The sequence below is a fragment of the Mus caroli genome, unplaced genomic scaffold (genome assembly GCF_978045245.1).
Source record: "Mus caroli unplaced genomic scaffold, Mus_caroli_1 scaffold_5, whole genome shotgun sequence".
Taxonomy (NCBI): domain Eukaryota; kingdom Metazoa; phylum Chordata; class Mammalia; order Rodentia; family Muridae; genus Mus; species Mus caroli.
This window is the reverse complement of record NW_028227260.1, coordinates 52,580,707-52,588,114: the sequence shown is the minus strand read 5'-3', so window position 1 is coordinate 52,588,114 and position 7,408 is coordinate 52,580,707. Positions and strand designations below refer to the sequence as shown.

The window sequence follows — 7,408 nt, the reverse complement described above, 5'->3', positions numbered from 1 at the left end:
ACCTCAACTCTTCTGGCTCAAACTCATCTCCAAGTTGACTGATTCTAATTGGCTTCTCTTGGCTTCTGATTGAATTGCTCTGCTTGGAAAAACTGCCTCTGAACTCCACAAACTGAATGGAACTTAATGGACTGTATAAACTAAACTGAACTCAACTGCATTCAACTGAACTGTACTGTACCCATAAACCCAACTCCACCTCTCCCTCTACTGCTCTTAAGTAGCTGTTCTTTCCTTTCTCTTATAAGACTTGGGTATATCCTATCTCTAACTCATTCTGTCAAACCTATATCTGATTCGCCACTTTGTCTGCCTCTCAAATAGTAGTCATTGTTTGGGATTAAAGGTGTGCACTAGTAGTGTCAGACATGTTGCTGGGTTAATATTCATAGACTGAAATAATGATGGTAATAAGAGTAATGTATTAATGTAAGGTACATCTAACCACATATTTGTAAGGAAGACGTTTAAATATTTTTTTTTACGAATTTCATGTCTAAAACACAGTTTTATGAACTTAATGGTAATGTTATGCATTAAATTCTCCAAACTTAACGATGGTACAGAACTGATCTTCCATTTATTACCAGCCATCAAAATCCTGTCAATTACTATTCTTCTTTCAGGCCTATTAAGGGTTTATTTCTTTTCTTTCTTTTTACTTTGACAAGTAAGTGAGGTCATTTATTATTTGTCTTACTGTGCCTAGCTTATGTCACTTCAAATATGTAATTCTGCGACACTCACCAGTGTTTCTTGTGTTTATAAAACTTTATAATAATAATGTAGTCATTCTAAATATTGATTTGAACACTTGATTCATTTATGCTTAAAATAATTATAATAGACAGCGAGTTCCTGTTCCTATTGGTATTTTGTAAATTACTTCAGTTTTTAACTTACTTTCTTCTTTTCTTACTCTTACTATGCAATTTGATGATATTTTAAAGTGCTATGGTGGTTTCTTTTCTCTTAGACTTTCATATATCATGTAGATATTACTCCTTTCTGCTTAATAGGAAACTTTCATATACCTTATAATTAGCATTAAAAGCATTTCATGTTTAAAAACTTTAATTCAAATGAAAATAATTATTTGAAATATGAATATTTGCTCCATCATTATTATTACTAAAACAAGTTGGAAGCTTAATATATCAGATATTTATTGAAAGAGTTATATAATTACTTTTTTATTCTAGATTACAGAGTTATGTATAAGAATAGAGGGATGGCTTATCAGATAACATTATCTAATCTTTCAGACTACCAGAATTATTGTCTAAGCATGCTCTTGGACGCACATGAACTTCTTTAACTACAGTTTGAGGGGATCAAATATCTTCATCTGTCCTCCTCAAACAATAAGCACACAAGTGCTTTATATCCATGCAGGCAAAACATCCATGCATATAAAATAAAAATAAAATAAATGTTCTAAAACTTAAATAAAATAAAAGTGCTTCATATACTAATTTTACATAATATTGACCTAGTAAGGATGTTTGAGAGTTTTCAAAATGGAAATACAGAATATAAACAACATGAAAAAAAAATACAGGGTACCATGATTCACACAAATACAGTGCATATTACATTTATTGGGCTGAGGCATGTGTACTAGCTATAATGATATTTTAGAATAATGGGGAATAATTGGTACTATGACTGTCTTAACTTGAACTACTTTCCAGCTATCACAAGCTATGTATCTTTTTATTAGATGTTTTCTTTATTTATATTTCAAATGCTATCCCAAGAGTTCCCTATATCTTCCCCCCACCCTGCTCCCCTACCCACATATTCCCACTTCTTGGCCCTGGCATTCCCCTGTACTGGAGCATATAAATTTTGTAAGACCAAGGGGCCTCTCTTCCCAATGATGGCCGACTAGGCCATCTTCTGCTACATATGCAGCTAGAGACATGAGCTCTGGGGGTACTGGTTAGTTCATATTGTTGTTTCACCTATAAGGTTGCAGACCCCTTTAGCTCCTTGGGTGTTTTCTCTAGCTCCTCCATTGGGGACCCTGTGTTCCATCTAATAGATGACTGTGAGCATCCACTTCTGTATTTGCCAGGCACTGGCATAGCCTCATACGAGACAGCTATATCAGGGTCCTTTCAACTTGTCTTATAAATAGTAAAAAGAACATTATCTTTTGGGTACTGGAGACTTTCCATCCCTTATAAATGTGCCAATGTGTTCAAATTCTGGTGTAGGCTCTCTTCACTGCAGAAGGCCCTTTTCTTATTGTATTCTACTATATCCTTACATAGAAAAAAGAGGTTAAAAGAGTTTTCTCAATTCCCTTTCACAAGTGTAGGAATCTAATCCAGAAGAGTTTTACAATATGGTTCATTAGCTTCCTAACATTTCACCCTCAAATACTATCAAACCAGAGATTAACATTTTAGCATATATATGTTAGGAGACATAAACATTCAAGAAATTCCAGTGATTATTTTAAAAAAAAAAAAAACTTCATGCCTGATTCATGTTTGAGAAAAGGCAAGTTTTCTGGTATTCTACATATTTATATATATATGTGTGTGTGAGTGTGTGTGTATACATGTGCGTATATATATGTGTTTATATTTTCTTCTTTATTTTTACAGACACATATTTTGAATGACCTTTCTTTAAAGCCAGTTCTGCTCCCCACAGAAAGGCAAGAAATTCCTCTAGAATTTATGTCCTCTTTGCACAATACAAAGACTGGCATATACTGCCAAACATTTGGCTCCATTTGTAAATACTCAGCTCTCTGAAAGAAATACATAAGAGATATGGAGGCAAATAAAAATAAAGAAAACTGCTGGGTATTATTATATCATCAACTTTATGGCAGGAATAAACATGGCTTACTTGGTCTGCTCAGTATAGGACTCAAGCAAACTTGGCTGCTGAAGAGATCAACAGACCTCATGCAAGATTTGCAATCTCAAGCCTGAGTTTCTGAGCATCTTTCAAATTGTGAGGTTGTAAACTATAGTGATTTTTGTCCATAAGGGAGCCTTTGCTGCTTCTACCACTTATAAACACAATTGCCAAGAAAACTGATTCAGATCCTGTACTGGCTGGATTTAGGTGTCAACTTGACACAGGCTGGAGTTATTACTGAGAAAGAAGCTTTAGCTGGGGAAGTTCCTCCATGAGATCCAGCTGTAAGGCATTTTCTCAATTAGTGATCAAGGGGGGAGGGTCCCTTGTGGGTGGTGCCATCTCTGGGCTGGTAGTCTTGGGTTCTATAAGAGAGCAGGCTGAGCAAGCCAGGGGAAGCAAGCCACTAAAGAACAGCCCTCCATGGCCTCTGCATCAGCTCCTGTTTTCTGACATGCTTGAGTTCCACTCCTGACTTCCTTGGTGATGAACAGCAGTATGGAAGTGTAAGCTGAATAAACTCTTTCCTCCCCAAATTGCTTCTTGGATATGATGTTTGTGCAGGAATAGAAACCCTGACTAAAACACATCCTCACACAATTTCCTCACTGCCATCTTCGCCCCCCCCCCCGGCAGTCTTTAAAAACCTGACCTCAGTTTGAGTTCCTGTTCCTTTGAGCCACCATAGTTACAAGACTGCTGCAGCAAAGCTCATTTTTTTAACAGTACTTTGTCCTGCAGCCTTGACAGACTGCATTCACTGCCTTACTTTGCTTCTCCCTCCTCCTTCCAAGAAACCTATGCTAGTACTATAAATTACAGCTACAAAAAGCAGCTGCTGCATACTGTAAATTAAGCTTGGCAGCTTTGTCACGTTCTGAGTATTGATAGAGCTTTCTGAGGTAGCCTTCTTCCAAAACAAACTTGCTGCTGCTGCTGCTGCTTAGTAACATTGGTCCACAGTCCAATTGCACATATTTTATGTGCATAAGCCAACACCTCTCACTCTCAAAGACATTACCACAGGGACAGAGAAAAAATATATAAGTACCAACCTCCCCAAGGAACCCCAAAGGAAATTATGACAATTTGTACCTATGCCCAAGATTGGAGGTGACAGTTTGACTACTGATGGTGTCTCTTGTGACTTCCATAGCTGATTGTGTACAAATAGCTGATCTTTCTTCCCATGATTGCCTCTGTCAGCACCTGTATGCATGGAAACACAGCTGATCCCTGCAAATCATTAAAGCACATAGTTCATTCTTCTCTTAATCACCGATGCACATAAAAGCAGCCTATACCCATCACTAATTTTCATTAGACCTTTGCAATTATGTACAGGTAAGATTCCTATCAACACCATTATAGACAACACTACAACTGCCTTTGTAAAGATCTCCTTCTACCACCATGTATAACTGGCCTTTAAAGTTATTGACATGCCTGTAGCTGGCCACTAAGACACTGAATATCTACAGAGTTGATTCTGGTGTCAAACACTCTTTGTCTGTAATGTTATCCACTGTATCTGCAGGAATAACTGAGGAATTACAATACTCATACAAACTCTTCCAACTTCTAACAGCTTAGATGCCAGTAACTCTATAGTTGTTACTGTGAGGTGAGAAGTCTCACTGGCATTTTGGAACTAGAGTGATAGAAACTGTAACTCTGAGCTAGTAACCTCAGTGTCATAATGCAACTTGTTTCCAGGATTCTACGAGTGTATTGAATTTCTTTTCTAGAGCATCACATACACTGTGGAGGAAGTAAAAGCTTCTTCTAATTTATAGCCAACACATGAGAAAGAATAAAGAACAACTAGAGAAATTTAACATCATTACAAGAACACTACCTTATTCTCTTTAAGGTGAAAACTATGTCTTTTGTTTGTTTGTTTGTTTTGTTTTTTATTTTATTCACAACACTGAAGTCACATAATGGGGAAAAGATGATTTTATCAATAAGTGGTGCCGGGGATAAAAATAAACAATATCATACTTACCTGGCATACCTGACAGGGCACATACCCTGATCACGAAGGTGGTTTTTCCAGGGCAAGGCTTATCCATTGCACTCCTGTTGTGCTGACCCCTGAAATTTCCCCAAATGTGGGAAACTCGACTACATAATTTGTAGTAGTGGGGGACTGCATTCACACTCTCCCCTGATTTTTTATTAAGAAAAAAAAATAAGCAATAGCAACAAATAAGTGAAAATGTATCAAACAGTTACATTTAACACCTTAAACTACTGAACTTCTGGTAGCTCACATGTAAAATCACTCTGATACCAGTCTTCATATCTAATGATGTTTTGAATATGACAACAAATACACGAGGAACCAAAGCAACAATGAACAAGTGAGATCTTATCCAACATAAAGTTCTGCACAGGAAATGAAACAATGAATAAAATGAAATGATTACCAATATAAGGAGAAGAAACAGTTGCCAAGCTTCTGATGAGTTGATATGTAAGATGCATCAGTTTCAATTCTTATTTGAGGAGGCTCCATGTTGTTTTCCATAATTGGCTTTGTTATATGTTCTTCCTCACTGCATTTTGGATGACCTTCATCTTATATCTTCTAGATAATCTTTACTTATTCTGACAAATCTGAAATAACACCATAGTGTAATTTTAAGTCTCATTTTGTAATGTTTTTGCCCATTTATAAGCATAGCTCATTTTAAAATAAGGTTATTTTCTTACTACTGATATGTTTAACTCATTTACACATATTGGTTGTTAAGCATTTGCTAAGTACTTGCTGTACTAATATGTTCTCTTGTTCTTCTACAGGTGAAATCTTCATTCTGAATCATTAAATTTTAATTTTTAATTTTGAAATGTACATACTTAAGTGTTTTGCTTACATCAATGTCTGTGTACCATATGCATACCCAGAGCATGCAGATCCCTTAAGAAGGTGACAGATCCTTTGGGACTGTTTTTACTGGTGGTATGAGATACCATGTAGATGCTAGCAATTGAACTCAGGTTTTCTCTCCTAACCACTGAACCCTCATTCCAGCCCTCATATTTTTAAAAAATAGAGAAATATTTCACTTTGCTAGTAATACCATGCTTGTATTTTTGTTAGATATTTTCGTTATATTCATTTCAAATGCTATCCCGAAAGTTCTCTATACCCTCCCCCGTCCTGCTCCCCTACCCACCCACTCCCACTTCTTGGCTCTGGCATTGCCCTGTACTGGGACATATACAGTTTGCAATACCAAGGGGCCTTTCTTCCCAGTTATGGCTGACTAGGCCATCTTCTGCTAATTTGCAGCTAAAGATAAGAGCTCTGGGGGCACTGGTTAGTTCATATTGAGGTTCCACATATAGAATTGCAGACCCCTTCAGCTCCTTGGGTGCTTTCACTAGCTTCTCCATTGGGGTCCCCGTGTTCCATCTTATAGATGACTGTGAGCATCCACTTCTGTATTTGCCAGGGACTGGCATAGCCTCATACAAGACAGCTATAACAGGTCCTTTCAGCAAAATCTTTCTGGCTTATGCAATAGTGTCTAGGTTTGGTGGCTGATTATGTGATGGATCTCTGGGTGGGGTAGTCTCTGGATAGTCCATCCTTTCGTGTTTGCTCCAAACTTTGTCTCTGTAACTCCTTCCATGGGTATTTTTTCATTTGGCTTTGCTGCCTCTGTTACTGAATTCATTAGCAAGAAATGTTGGCCAGGTAAATATCCCAGAGGTTTTCTATTTGTACTTTTTTCTTCAAATTGTCTTTGAGTCCTAACATATTTAACTCTTAAATAGATGTTTTAGTGTATAAGCTTTTCTATGCAAACCCTGTAAATAAGAAAACATCACATACCGAAAGTAACCAGACCCAAAGTCAGACTTTTTTTTAAATTCCTGAATTCTGTGTTTTCATTTTTTTTATTAGTTTTGTTGTTGTTGTTGTTGTTTCTTTTCTTTTTTTTCCTCAGTGTTGCTTTCTAGTTGCTAAACAGTTACCAAAGTACTGCCTTACTGTGTGCTCTTGGTACCTTTGGCAGCTTTGTTAAAAATTATGTGACCATAAAGCCTAGATTTATTTCTGAGCTCTCATATTTATACAACAGAAAAACTTCTAAAGTGTAGTAAATGAGTAGATGGAAAAGTAAATAGTAACAATAGCAGCAATTAAATGTTTAATATCTGTCCTCCCCTGTGGAACTGGGATGAATAGGTTCCATGGGTCTCTGGTCTGGCAAGAAATGGGAATCCATGGAGGACGTTTCATTAGTTAGGTAAGGACAAGTACCCAGGGTCCCAGGTCTCCTGCTGTAACTTAGCAGCACCAATGCCAATGGAAGAGACTGCAGCTGACATCAGGGGGTAGAAGGGGACGTTAGAAAGGGACAGCGGGCTGACATGGCAGCAACAGCTCCAATAACAGTGGCAGGGGCAACAGGGGCAAGAACCTTGCCTGCCAGGCAGGTCCAAGATCCAGCAACAAATGCTTCCAGAGAGAGAACTCTTTGCCAAAGTTGTAATGCTCAGTAAAACA

The 7,408-nt window shown here is 37.4% G+C and overlaps 1 non-coding gene across 1 annotated transcript; it reads left to right on the top strand.

The window, feature by feature from the left end:
* The first annotated feature begins 4,892 nt into the window (after positions 1–4,892).
* On the top strand, positions 4,893–5,056 carry LOC115030215 (U1 spliceosomal RNA). The gene has a single exon (XR_003835824.1). It is a non-coding gene; the product is annotated as a U1 spliceosomal RNA (small nuclear RNA).
* Positions 5,057–7,408: the final 2,352 nt, after the last annotated feature.